This window comes from Mustelus asterias, chromosome 28, assembly GCF_964213995.1.
Source record: "Mustelus asterias chromosome 28, sMusAst1.hap1.1, whole genome shotgun sequence".
NCBI lineage: Eukaryota > Metazoa > Chordata > Chondrichthyes > Carcharhiniformes > Triakidae > Mustelus > Mustelus asterias.
Window position 1 is genome coordinate 16,987,230 of NC_135828.1, and position 15,115 is coordinate 17,002,344.

Sequence of the window (15,115 nt, forward strand, 5' to 3'; positions counted from 1 at the left end):
TCGTTTGTATCCCTCCATTCCCAGGCTGCTCAGGTGACTATCCAGGTAAGTCTTAAACGATGTCAGCGTGCCTGCCTCCACCACCCTACTTGGCAGCGCATTCCAGGCCCCCACCACCCTCTGTGTAAAAAACGTCCCTCTGATGTCTGAGTTATACTTCGCCCCTCTCAGCTTGAGCCTGTGACCCCTCGTGATCGTCACCTCCGACCTGGGAAAAAGCTTCCCACTGTTCACCCTATCTATACCCTTCATAATCTTGTACACCTCTATTAGATCTCCCCTCATTCTCCGTCTTTCTCAGAAGACGAAGGAATTTTGGCATATCAGCTACGACTCTCACTAATTTTCACAGGTGCACCATAGAAAGCATTCTTTCTGGTTGTATCACAGCTTGGTATGGCTCCTGTTCTGCCCAAGACCACAAGGAACTACAAAAGGTCGTGAATGTAGCCCAATCCATCACGCGAACCAGCCTCCCATCCATTGACTCTGTCTACACTTCCCGTCACCTCGGAAAAGCAGCCAGCATAATCAAGGACCCCATGCACCCCGGACATTCTCTCTTCCACCTTCTTCCGTCGGGAAAAAGATACAAAAGTCCGAGGTCACGTACCAACCGACTCAAGAACAGCTTCTTCCCTGCTGCCATCAGACTTTTGAATGGGCCTACCTTGCATTAAGTTGATCTTTCTCTACACCCTAGCTATGACTGAAACACTACATTCTGCACTCTCTCGTTTCCTTCTCTGTGAACGGTATGCTTTGTATAGCGCGCAAGAAACAATACTTTTCACTGTATGTTAATACATGTGACAATAATAAATCAAAAATCAAATCAAAATCAAAATGGAGTGTCTTCGTTCTCCTCCTGCCTACACAGTTCCTATTTTGTAACACCCTCATATCTCAATCACAAGGTTGTGTGTTCAGGTCTCAGTCCAAAAGTTTACCTCTGGTACTCAGGGAGTGCTGCACTGTTGTAGATGCTGTCCTTCACACAGCACCTTGAGCTGAGGTTTTGTTTGCCGCCTACATTGCTGTTCATGGTACATTGATGTGTGCAAACGACTGCTGTGTCCACTGGAGATTTCAAGAACACTTTATTGTCTTTAAAGTGCTTTGCGACACCCCGAGATTGTGACAGATGCTAAAAATGTACAAGCTTTTGTTTTCATTTTGGATCAGGTGGTCACATATTTTTGGAAGCAAATGCAGATGAGACAAGGGGATTATTTTACTAATGGTTTTTTTAATTTCACAGGATGTGGGCGTCGCTGGCAAGGCCAATATTTGTTGCCCTTCAACTGAGTGGAAAGAAAGCACCGAGAACAATGCAACACTCCCTGAGTACTAGTGTGAGCCATTTCAGAAGGCAATCAACATTGTCTGGAATCACCATTCAGCCAGACCAGGTAAGGATGGCAGATTTATTATTCTAAAGGGCATTTGTGAACCAGAAAGGTTTTTTTTGCAACAATGGTCGCTTTCAATCCCAGATTTTATTCACTGAATTTAAGTTCCGCTAGGTGACATTGTGGGATTTGAACCAATGTCCCCTTAGCATTAGCCTGGGCCTCTGGATTACTATTTCACTATGCCACCATCTTTCTCACATAGAGCTGACCGTACAATTCCAAGCAGCACAAATTTCTCAGTGGGAGTGAAGGACTCGGGGTTAATAGAAATTGGGCTGCTAGACCATCTCGCTGACAACATGTGGTGTTCATGATGTGGAGATGCCGGCGTTGGACTGGGGTGAACACAGTAAGAGTTTTAACAACACCAGGTTAAAGTCCAACAGGTTTATTTGGTAGCAAACAAGACAAGCGCTCCGAAAGCTAATGGTATTTGCTACCAAATAAACCTGTTGGACTTTAACCTGGTGTTGTTAAAACTCTTAACATGTGGTGGCACAGTGGTTAGCACTGCTGCCTCACAGCGCCAAGGACCTGGGTTCGATTCCGGCCTCGGGTGCCTTTCCGTGTGGAGTTTGCACGTTCTCCCTGTGGGTTTCCTCCGGGTGCTCCTCCCAAACTCCAAAGATATGCGGGTTAGGTTGATTGGCCATGGTAAATTGCCCCTTAGTATCAGGGGGGGGCTAGCGAGGGTAAATATGGGGATAGGGGCTAGGTGAGATTGTTATCACTGCAGACTCGATGGACCGAATGGCCTCTTTCTGCACTCTATGTAGGGAAGCAGCTTCTGATGTAGCATAATCCTATCCTGCTTCAAGGGGGACCTGAAACCTCCCCTAAACTCGAGTGAAGTTAATTGAGTGATTCTTGCTTGGAAAATACTAAGCAGGATGGAATAAGCAGTGGGGAATGGGGGAAGAAAACGCGCATAATTTCCTCGCAATTGGAAATAATTATTGCAGGGACCATTTTATTTTTCTGTTCGCAAATCAGCGTTATCGCTAAGTGTTTAATTGATTACGTCCTGCAAAAGAAACAGTCGATGCCAGGGTACATTCCCAGCTGGGAGCACTTACCCGGGCTCTCATGAATAGCTTTTCTTTAAGAACTGATGCATTTACATCCTATCCCCAGGAGTGCGACAGTGCTTAGTGAGACAAACCAGGAAGCTGTTAAGGAAAGCAGAATGCCAGACAACTAATGAGATCAAAGACAGCTCAGAGACAGTCTCTCCGCTACTGCTCATGTACCCATTCACTGTTCAAGGCTGCCATCCTTCAAACACCCTCCTAATGTTTTTAATTAAGCATACTGATTAGTTTTGAATTACAGAATTATAAAGTGAGAGACATTTATTTTTGCTCGGTTGTTAACCAAGAATAAATGCTTCTGCCAATTAGGTTTCAAAGTGCATCCCCCATAATGAGGTGTTTTTTGACTATAATGTCAGCAACCCGTTCCCAAGAAAATCAAGGCAGCTGCTGAGAAATGATGCTTAAAACTTTATCCGCTTGGAAAATGCTCTTGGCCAGAGTCTCCTAAGTTAACCCTTTAAAAACGGGGTCTCTTCCAACTTCTTCATTGGGGAAAAAGATACAAAAGTCTGAGATCACGTACCAACCGACTCAAGAACAGTTTCTTCCCTGCTGCTGTCAGACTTTTGAATGGACCTACATCTTGGGGCGGCGTGGTTAGCACTGCTGCTTCACAGCACCAGGGACCCGGGTTCGATTCCCGGCTTAGGTCACTGTCTGCGTGGAGTCTGCAAGTTCACCCAGGTTTCCTCCGGGTGCTCTGGTTTCCTCCCACATTCTGAAAGACGTGCTGGTTAGGCGCATTGACCCGAATAGGCGCCGGGGTGTGGCAACTAGGGGATTTTCACAATAACTTCATTGCTGTGTTAATGTAAGCCTTACTTGTGACTAATAAATAAACTTTAAAAAAAATATTTAACTTTATCTTTCTCTGCACCCTAACTATGACTGCAACACTACATTTTGCACCCTCTCCTTTCCTTCTCTATGAATGGTATGCTTTGTTTGTATAGTGTGCAAGAAACATAGAAACGTAGAAACTAGAATCAGGAGTAGGCCATTTGCCCCTTCGAGCCTGCTCCGCCATTCATTCTGATCATGGCTGATCATCAAATTCAATATCCTGATCCTCCTTTCCCCCATATCCCTTGATCCCTTTAGCCCCAAGAGCTATATTTAATTTCTTCTTGAAATCAGACAGCGTTTTGGCCTCAGCTACTTTCTGTGGGAGTGAATTCCACACATTCACCACTCTCTGGGTGAAGAAATTTCTCCTCACCTCAGTTCTAAAAGGTTTACCTTACCCCTTATCCTCAAACTATGACCCCTAGTCCTGGACTCCCCCACCATCGGGAACATTCTTTCTGAATCTACCCTGTCTAACCCTGTTAGAATTTTATAAGTTTCTATGAGATCCCCTCTCACTCTTCTAAACTCCAGTGAATATAATCCTAACCGACTTAATCTCTCCTCATGACAGACCTGCCTTCACAGCCTGATAAACCTTCGCTGTACTCCCTCTATAGCAAGGACATCCTTCCTCAGACAAGGGCACCAAAACTGCACACAATACTCCAGGTGTGGCCTCACCAACGTCCTATACAATTGCAATACTTTTTACCGTATTTCAATACATGTGACAATAATAAATCAAATCAAATCAAATTCTTAAAACAGGTGGTCAATTCTCTTCACTATCCTGGGATAACGCAGAGAGGAATTTGAATGGGAATGCCAAAAGTCTGCTGGAATTCCTTTGGATTTTACGGAACTTTTTACATTTGACACACCAAGTACTTATGCTCCAATCGGGTCCTCTTCTCACTTACCTTAATCTTCCCCTTTTATTGTACCAAGACCTACGCCACAAGACAGAGCAGGGCTTACAGGAACTTGTCAGGAAAATATGCAGATAGAACAACTGCTTGGATTTATATAACGCGTCTAATGGAATAAGATGTCCCCAGGCATCTAGCAGGAACATAATCGGCCATTCAGGCATTCAGGTTAATTAAAAGCTTAGTCAAGTTTTAAAAAGCATTTGATTAATATTCTTTCAAACAATGTGGGCATCGCTGGCAAGCATTTGTTACCCATCCCTAATGCCCTTGAACTCAATGGCTTGCTAGGCCACATCCGAGGCCAGTTAAGAGTCAACCATATTGCTGTGGATCTGGAGTCACATGTAGGTCAGACCGGGTAAGGACGGCAGATTTCCTTCTCTGAAGGATGAGTGAACCAGATGGACTTTCAGGACAATTGATAGCCTCATGGTCACCATCACTGAGACTATCTTTATATTCCAGATTTATTAACCGAATTTAAGTTCCATCAGTTACCCTGGTGGGATTTGAACCTATGTCCTTAAACCTTCAACCTGGGCCTCTGGATTATCTAACAACTGCCCCACCATTACCCTGAGAAGAAGGTGAGCAGGGCTTTCCCTTATCAGATTTTCTTTTGGGTTCACATGAGGTGCAATATTGTCGACCTAGATTTTCATAGAATCAAAGAATCCCTACAGTGCAGAAGGAGGCCATTTGGCCCATCGAGTCTGCGCAAACCACATTCCCATAACCCCACATGTTAACCCTGCTAATTCCCTGACACTAAGGTCAATTTAGCATGGCCAATCAACCTAACCTGCACACCTTTGGACTGTGAGAGGAAACCGGAGCACCCGGAGAAAACCCAAGCAGACACAGTGAGAATTTGCAAACTCCACACCAGACAGTGACCTGAGGCCAGAATTGAACCCAGGCCCCTGGCGCTGTGAGGTAGCAGTGCTAACCATTGTGCCATTGTGCCGGTAGAAATAACAGTGGGACAATGACAGGGCAACCTCGGGCAACACTGTTCAGTGTTTCCAATGGCACCTTTAATGACGGAAATCAGGAAATTCCTCAGCAAACTGCTCTGTTCTTCCACAAGCTTTGCTATATCAATATCTCACTTGGAAACCTGCCATGCACAAAGATGCGACGGTATGGGGTTGTGATTCTTATCCAATAGATGCTCATTAAACATTCCAGAAAAAAGTTAGTCCTTGTCTATTCAGGCGTAAGCAAATATTCTTTGATCAGCATCAATTATACGTTTTAAATGTTTTCTTTCTGAGGAGGAATTTAGCACGGTCAATCCACCTAACCAGCACGTCTTTCGGACTGCGGGAGGAAACCGGAGCACCCGGAGGAAACCCATGCAGACTCCGCACAGGCAGTGACCCAAGCCGGGAATCGAACCCAGGTCCTGGTGCTGTGAGGCAGCAGTGCTAACCACTGTGCCACCGTGCCACCCTTAATGATCCTGTTCTATGAAAATTGTTCGGTTTCTATCAGTAGTGCTACAGAAATGCATCTCTGCAGAGCTGGAGACAGAGGTGCCCTGTAATGGAGTGGATAAGGCCTGGACTTGTCATTGGGTGTCCTATGCCAAGCCTCCCTGTAAGGATCAATAATGAGAGTGATCATGTCTGTCAAGGTTCCTTAAGTACCAAATGTTGAAAGCAAGCAACGCACGTGGCAGCAGGAAGCTCCTTGAATTAGAGGCCATTCATCCCTTCAGTTGGCTTCCCTTTCTGATGCAGGGAATTTAAAGAATCATTTTGACCCCAGGTTAAGAAGGTGACTGCGACAGTGAAATTCCCACCCATTCCCACTCAGGCGTGACAGGGGAGACACAGAGATGGGTAAGAGAGTGAAAACTCAAAGTTGGGAAATTGCACCATGTTACCTGATGGCGCACGTGGTTGGCGTTGACTGTCAGGTGTCTTGGTCAATCAACCACAACCAAAATCTTGAAACTTGTCCCTCTGCACTCCATTACAGGGCATCTCTGTCTCCAGCTCTGCATAGGTGCACTTCTGCACCACTGCTGATAGAAACTGAACAATTTTCATAGAACAAGGTCATTAAGAGCGGCACGGTAGCACAGTGGTTAGCACTGCTGCCTCACAGCGCCAGGGACCCGGGTTCGATTCTGGCCTGGGGTCACTGCCTGTGCAGAGTCTGCATATTCTCCCCGTGTATGCGTGAGTTTCCTCCGGGTGCTCCAGTTAGGTTGCGGGTGCGGGTTAGTTTGATTGGCCATGCTAAATTGCTCCTTAGTGTCGGGGGATTAGTAGGGTAAATATGTGGTTACGGGGATAGGGCCTGGGAGGGATTGTTGTCTTTGCAGGCTCAATGGGCCAAATGGCCTCCTTCTGCATTATAAGGATTTTAAAATTCAATTCTTGGGATGTGGGCGTCGCTGGCTGGGCCAACACTTATTGCCCATTCCTGAGGACATTTTTGAGTCAAACACATTGCTGTGGCTCTGGAGTCACATGTAGGCCAGACCGGGTAAGGACGGCAGATTTCCTTCCCTAAAGGACATCAGTGAGCCAGATGGCTTTTTCTGACAATCGACAATGGTTTCATGGTCATCAGTAGACTTTTAATTCCAGATTTTTATTGAATTCAAATTTTATCATCTGCCATGGTGGGATTTGAACCCGGGTCCCCAGAACATTACCCTGGGTCTCTGGATTACTAGTCTAGCGACAATGCCACTACGCCACCTTAATTGTATGATTAAATGAAATTGGTCCATCCCAACCCACCATTTTGTGTCTTCTGGTGGCACAGTGGCATTGTCACTGGGCTAGTAATCCAGAGACCCAGAGCAAGATCTGGGGACCTCTGTTCAAATCCCACCACGGCAGATAGTAAAATCTGAACTCAGTAAAAATCTGGAATTAAAAGTCTAATGGTGACCATAAAAACGATTATCATAAAAACCCATCTGGTTCATAAATGCCCTTTAGGAAATCTGCCATCTTTACCCGGTCTGGCCTACATGTGACTCCAGAGCCACAGCAATGTGGTGACACTCAATGCCCTCTGAAATGGAGGGCAGTTGGGGGTGGGCAATAAATGCCAGCCCAGCAACATCCGTGAATGAATAAAAAAAATCCCCTTTCCCAGAAATGTATCTGGTTGTATTTTAAAACTATTTATAAGCAAGTCAAAAATAAATTGTGAGTAATCTAATTGCTCCAACTTTTAAATCTGTAGTGTGAACAACTTCATTTGATCAACTTTACCAGGGTCCCTGGCGCTGTGAGGCAGCAGTGTTAACCACTGTGCCACCCTTAATGATCTTGTTCTATGAAAATTGTTCGGTTTCTATCAGTAGTGCTTCAGAAATGCACCTATACAGAGCTGGAGACAGAGGTGCGATAGAGTGGGTGAGGCCTGGACTTGTCATTGCCCGTCCTATGCGAAGCCTCCCTCAAAGGATCACCAATCAGAGTGATCATGATAGTCAAGGTTCCCCAAGTACCAAATTTCGAAAGCAAGCAACGCACGTGGCAGCAGGAAGCTCGTTGGATTAGAGGCCATTCGTTTGGCTGTCTCACTTACCCCTGTTCAAAGGACAAGCCAAACAACTGATTGCTTTGGTTGTGTTGGCATCACAGATATATATCTGTATTCCACCAACATTTCTATGGGCAGTGCCAACGAAACCTGGCCTGATCTGTGTGGGTGCTTTCTGCGTCCCCTCACCTTCCTGAGACCTGGTATCATTTTTATTTCCCTCTGCTGAATCTCGTCAGCACAGGAACCCACCAATATTTCACACACCACCATGCATGGGACGTAAACAGTAAGATCACGACCTCTTTGGATTTGCATTCTGTCTCTCTGATAACACGAGCCACTGCTGTCCCTATTCTTTCTCTGCAGCAGTGAATTGGGCCGATCATTTCAATGGCTTTTTGCTATTGTTATGTAAAGCCAGACGAACCTTGGAGTTGAGAGCCAGTCTTGGGAGTTCCCTGTCCCTGGCAGGCACGGTGGCACAGTGGTTAGCACTGCTGCCTCACAGTGCCAGGAACCCGGGTTCAAATCCCGGCTTGGGTCACTGTGTGGTGTTTGCACATTCTCCCCGTGCCTGCGTGGGTTACCTCCGGGTGATCCGGTTTCCTCCCACACTCCAAAGATGTGCTGGTTAGGTGCATTGGCCATGCTAAATTCTCCCTCAGTGTACCCGAACAGGTGCCGGAGTGTGGCGACTAGGGGATTTTCACAGTAACTTCATTACAGTTCATGTAAGCCTACTTGTGAATAATAAATAAACTTTAAAGGCCTCAAAGTTTCCATGCACACTGGGAGTGGGCTTTCAGCAGTGTAAGCTCTTTGGGGCCCAGTGTGCCCGTGAGATCCTGTGGCTTTAAACAATGGATAAATGTCTTGAAACTTAAACGGAAACAAAATGTTATTGGTCCCTAATTGGATCTTACCAAAAACCTGGGGGTCTGGTCAAGGATTAACAACGCTATAATTTCCAAGTCATTTTTCTATACACTGTCTCCATTCAACACATGCTCCCAATTTTGACTCTCATCTCATCTACTAATTATTTCACTTCTGCACAGTTGAAATGCCATCAGGCATTGAGCGCTGTTGTTGCCACTTTACAGTTAAAAATAGGGCACAAACTTTAATCTGTGCTCCACCATTGTCTGTAGCATAGTGGTCAGCACTGCTGCCTCACAGCGCCAGGGTCCCGGGTTCAATTCCCGGCTCGGGTCACTGTCTGTGCAGAGTCTGCACGTTCTCCCCGTGTCTGCGTGGGTTTCCTCCGGGTGCTCCGGTTTCCTCCCACAGTCTGAAAGACGTGCTGGTTAGGTGGATTGGCCGTGCTAACTTCTCCTTCAGTGTACCCGAACAGGCGCTAGAGTGTGGCAACTAGGGGATTTTCACTTCATTGCAGTGTTAACGGAAGCCTGCTCGTGACACTAATAAATAAGCTTTAAACTTTGCACTGTATATTGCAACGGTCAAGCCATGAAGAACTTCAAGACTAACTTTGGAAAATCACTTACCTTGGGAAATGGCAATATTTTCCTGTCTTCTAACTTTTGACGCAACGTTTGATAATGTATGTTACAGCAAAAACATACTTCAGGAAAGCTACAATAAGAGCTCAGCTGTCAAATATTGATCAGAGGATATGAAATCCATGTGCAACTGATGCATAAATATTTCTGCTGATGCCAAGGTAACAATCACCTTAAGTTAGGCTAATAGGAGAATATTTAGTTCAGGAAAATAAATATTTGAGTAATGTTAATATTTCTGATGTTAATTAATGAAGGAGTGGTAATTTTAACGGTATGCTCATAGAATCATAGAATCCCTATAGTGCAGAAGGAGGCCTATTGAGTCTGCATCAACTACCCGACACAGCATCTTACCCAGGACTTCTCCCCACCTAATCCCTATAACCCCATGTATTTACCCCACTAATCCACCTAACCTGCACATGTTTGGACTCTAAGGGGCAATTTAGCATGGCCAATCCACCTAACCTGCACATCTTGGGATACTAAGGGGCAATTTAGCATGGCCAATCCACCTAACCTACACATCTTGGGATACTAAGGGGCAATTTAGCATGGCCAATCCACCTAACCTACACATCTTGGGATACTAAGGGGCAATTTAGCATGGCCAATCCACCTAACCTGCACATCTTGGGATACTAAGGGGCAATTTAGCATGGCCAATCCACCTAACATACATATCTTTGCACAGTAAGGGGAAATTTAGCATGGCCAATCCACCTAACCCGTACATCTTTGGACTGTGGGAGGAAACGGGAGCACCCGGAGGAAACCCACGCAGACACGGGAGCAAACTCCACAGAGACAGTCACCCGAGGCCAAAATCGAACCTGGGATTCTGTGGCGCTGTGAGGCAGCAGTGCGAACCACTGTGCCACCATGCTTCTGTATTGGCTGTAGAGATTAAAGGGAAAATCTGATGCCATCAAAGATACGGTACAAATGCAAGGTTTGTTTTTGTTCATTCATGGGATGTGAGCATTTCTGGCTCAGCTAGAATTTATTGCTTAGCCCTAATTGCCCTCAAGAAGGTGGTTGCGAGCTGTTTTCTTGAGTCACTGCAGTCCATGTGCTGTAGGTACACACACAGTGCTGTTAGGGAGGGAGTTCCAGCTTCATGACCCAGCCTTTCTTTCTGGGAGTGACAAGGAAACAGGTCATTTCATTTGAGCAGCCTGTGTTGGCATTTACCGTACACATACTAATGAGTAACATGCCCTGGGCACTCTGCGAGTTAATGAAGCTGTGATTGAGTGGGGCTTGATGATTGAAATATATGTTGAACTACATTGGCTGCAGAGAATAATGGGGCATCCTTTCGCAATCCGATAATCAGAACAGGGCTTCAAACCAATGGGAGGAAAGCATGGACACATTTGCAAAAGCAAAGCACTGCCTGTGCTTGTGGCAAACGGTCTGTGACTGTTTTAGGGCAGGCCTTTAGAATGGTGGCTTAAACAAACACCAGCCACAGTGCGTTAATGGGTGCAAATTATCAGCTGAGATAAGTTAAATTTAGAAAGAGCTGCAAATAAGCAAAGTGTTTAATAACATTTGGCAATCCCCATCATAGAACCATAGAATCCCTACAGTGCAGGAGGAGGCCATTCTGCCCATCAAGTCCGCAGAGTATCTTACCCAGGCCCCACCTCAGCCTATCCCGCTTAATCCCCTGCACATCTTGGGACATGAAGGGGCAATTTACCATGTCCAATCCTCCTAATCTTTGGACATCAGTGTTGGATAACCTACTCAGCTGCCAATGTATCTAATTGATATTTGCGCGCGTGCGTACAGATGCCCACACACATTTAAAGGACACATATATAATATATATATATATATATTGTGTACACATACAGGCAAGAGGGCAATTTTCGTCTTGTCTCTGACCTGCTCAGTGCATCTTTCAGTCAATGCACAGTAAGTTCGGTGTTTGAATAGACTAATTCTTTTATCCCAAGTTGTTTGCCCCCCAGTATGTATAACTGCAGAAATGTGAACTAATTTATTTCTCTTTTGAGCCTTTTGCAAATCTGTCTACAAAAACAAACGACGATATCTGAGCCTAATGTAAGTTCAGGGTGATAATAGATTTTTGGAGCCGCTCTCTCAGGACATTTTGAATCCACATGTGCTTTTAATTCATCTTAAATTCACAGAACCTTTTGTATCCAAAAGCCTGAGCCAACCTATCAGACAGTTTCTGCATTCTAAGTACCTTCCACCCCCTCCCTCCCAGTGTAATTGTGCACTTCTAAATCCCATCCTCGAATCTTTATTTGGAAGAATGCTTTATATTGTTTTAATTACATTTTTAGCTGGGTTATTAAAACGTCGTTTGATCAGGAGAAATTTTACAGCTTACTGCCCCTGGCTGTGAGTAGTGATCTGATGTGTGTTCTTGTGCCAGTTTCCCCTCGAGAGCCCTTGGGTAAAACACACTTTGTAAATAATACCATATAAATTTAAATGATTGGGTGCGTTCTCAATTCTCCACCTTCATTCTTTTCCCAAGCTGACAGAGGGAAAGCTTCGTGTTTATATTCCCGTGCGGCTCCCATCCATTTTCTCCACGACCATCACGAGATTTCGACTTCACTGTACGATAGGCCTGGGCAGGGTTCATGTGAAGCCGCTCGGAGACTTTACTCTGTAATAAGTCTGGGCCCATTTGATTCAAATCAGCCACTCTCCTTGTAAGAATGGTGAGAAGATTTTTGGCAAAACAATTCTTCCCTCTCACTAGAAACAGATCTCTGACTGTTGAAGCGAAGATTGAGAATCATAGAATAGAATCATAGAATCCCTACAGTGCAGAAGGAGGCCATTCGGCCCATCAAGCCAGCAGAGTATTTTACCCAGGCCCACACCTCACCCTATCCCCTTAACCTGCACATCTTGAGACACTAAGGGGCAATTTACCATGACCAATCCTCTTAATCTTTGGACATCAGAGTTGGATAACCTACTCAGCTGCCAATATATCTTACTGATATTTGCGTGCGTACATACAGATGCACACACATATTTAAAGGATGCTTATATATATATGTATTACATACACATACAGACAAGAAGGCGAGTTTTGTCTCTGACAACAATCCCACCTAAGCCCTGTCCCCGTAACCCCATGTATTTACCCGTTAATCCTCCTGACACTCAGGGGCAATTCAGCTGGGCCAATCCACCTAACTTGCCCATCTTTGGAGTGTGGGAGGAAACTGGAGCACCTGGAACAAACCCATGCAGACATGGGGAGAACGTGCAAACTCCATGCAGACATGGGGAGAACGTGCAAACTCCATGCAGACACAGAGAGAGCATGCAAATTCCAGGCAGACACAGGGAAAACGTGCAAACTCCATGCAGACATGGGGAGAACATGCAAACTCCACGCAGACAAGGGGAGAGCGTGCAAACTCCATGCAGACACAGGGAGAACATGCAAACTCCATGCAGACATGGGGAGAACATGCAAACTTCACGCAGACAAGGGGAGTACATGCAAACTCCACGCAGACAAGTGGAGAACATGCAAACTCCTCTCAGACAAGGAGAGAACATGCAAACTCCACACAGACACAGGGAAAACATGCAAACTCCATGCAGACATGGGGAGAACATGCAAACTCCACACAGGCACGGGGAGAACATACAAACTCCACACAGACACGTAGCGAACATGCAAACTTCACACAGTTAGTCAAGGTCGGAAAATAGCATTTTTTTCCCTTTTTAAAATGGATTGTTTTTTAACACTTAATGATGCGGCCTGTAACAATGTGCCTTTAGCCAAGTGTACAGCTTGGCTATTCTGTCCAGCGTCCGTCCCGAGGAAGCCTGGAGCCATTCTGAAGGGGATTACCATGTCGCTGGAGAGAACTGCCTTGACTTGACGCATTTATCCTACGCAAATCGGGCACGCAGTGAGCTCAGTGTACCGATTTCAGAGCCGTTTGCCAAGTAAACCTCCGCCATGTTTCAACCTGCCTCAAATAATCGCATTCCAAAGCCTGCCAAGAAAAGCCTTCTCAGCTGTGCTTATGTTGAACCAATCCCAAAAAAATTCTGTGCTGGAAACATTTTGCATTTTCGATCCTGATTTATAAAGCAAGTTACCATGGGCATAATACCAGCTTATTATCCAAACCGTTTTGTTAATTCTTGAAAGAATAGGTAGCCTAGTGCAGCTATTAAGTGGAATTTTACATCCCCTGATACTCCAGGTTCCCAGGGGATTAATATATTTGAGCTGATTAAAATAAAGGGCTTTTTGAAAGGAAATCTGGTGACTACGGCAATATTACAAAATAAGGGATTAGAATTCTTCCTTGATTATTTTTTGTGCCCCAGCCCCACTCCCACTTTTCCCTTCCATTGTTCCGCTGGGAATACTTGTTGAGGCAGCTTTAGCTGGAACTGTGTCTGATCTTTCACAAGATTTACGCCAAGCGTTTCTTTGTGGTTGACTGATCGTTGACGGGTTCATGAGTTGGATCTACCCCTATACTCACAGCAAGTCCCGGCCCCCTGTTACCCCATGTGGTTGGCCTATGGTTAAAGCAACACCTTGTCTATAAAATTCTCATCCTTGTTTTCCTGGAATCATAGATCATAGAATCCCTACAGTGCAGAAGGAGGCCACTCTGCCCATCGAGTCTGCATCGATCACAGTCCCACCCAGGCCCTATCCCCATAACCCCATGCATTTACTGTAGCTCATCCACCTGACACTAAGGGACAATTTAGCATGGCCAATCCACCTAACTTGCACATCTTTGGGCTGTGAGAGGAAACCAGAGCATCCAGAAGAAACCCACGCAGACACAGGGAGAATGTGCAAACTCCACACAGACAGTGACCTGAGGCCAGAATTAAACCTGGGTCCCTGGTGCTGTGAGGCAGCAGTGCTAACCATTGAGCCGCCTGTATTCCAGTTGTTCTGGAACATCCCCCTACACCCATCAGCCTCTCTGCCACACTTTTTTCCTTTAAGACATTCTTTAAGATCTCCCTCTGACCCAGATTTTGGTCGCATGATCCAATATCTCGTTTTATGGCTCAGGGTCATGCTTTGTTTTATAACGTGTCTATGACGCACCTTGGGACATTTAATTATGTTAAAGGCACTATATAAATGTAAGTTGCTCCCTCCTTCCCAGTATGTACTCCATTTATTGGCACTGCCAAGAACATGATTGGAATTCAGTCGGAAGCATTTGTTTTCAAAGAACAAAGAACAGTACAGCACAGAAAACAGGCCCTTCGGCCCTCCAAGCCTGTGCCGCTCCTTGGTCCAACTAGACCAATCGTTTGTATCCCTCCATTCCCAGGCTGCTCATGTGACTATCCAGGTAAGTCTTAAACGATGTCAGCGTGCCTGCCTCCACCACCCTACTTGGCAGCGCATTCCAGGCCCCCACCACCCTCTGTGTAAAAAACATCCTTCTAATATCTGAGTTATACTTCGCCCCTCTCACCTTGAGCCCGTGACCCCTCGTGAACGTCACTTCTGATCTGGGAAAAAGCTTCCCACTGTTCACCCTATCTATCCCCTTCATAATCTTGTACACCTCTATTAGATCTCCCCTCATTCTCCGTCTTTCCAGGGAGAACAACCCCAGTTTACCCAATCTCTCCTCATAGCTAAGACCCTCCATACCAGGCAACATCCTGGTAAACCTTCTCTGCACTCTCTCTAAAGCCTCCACGTCCTTCTGGTAGTGCGGCGACCAGAACTGGACATTTTCCATACTTATCTCTGCAGACAAATC

The 15,115-nt window shown here is 45.5% G+C and overlaps 1 long non-coding RNA gene across 1 annotated transcript in view; it reads right to left on the minus strand.

Moving 5' to 3' along the window:
• The window catches only part of LOC144480291 (uncharacterized), a 60,826-nt gene that overhangs the window by 44,637 nt on the left and 1,074 nt on the right, over positions 1-15,115 (minus strand). Inside the window, exon 2 of the long non-coding RNA XR_013495639.1 lies at positions 2,492-2,584. This is a non-coding gene — a long non-coding RNA (uncharacterized LOC144480291). The remainder of the gene's footprint in view (positions 1-2,491; positions 2,585-15,115) is intronic.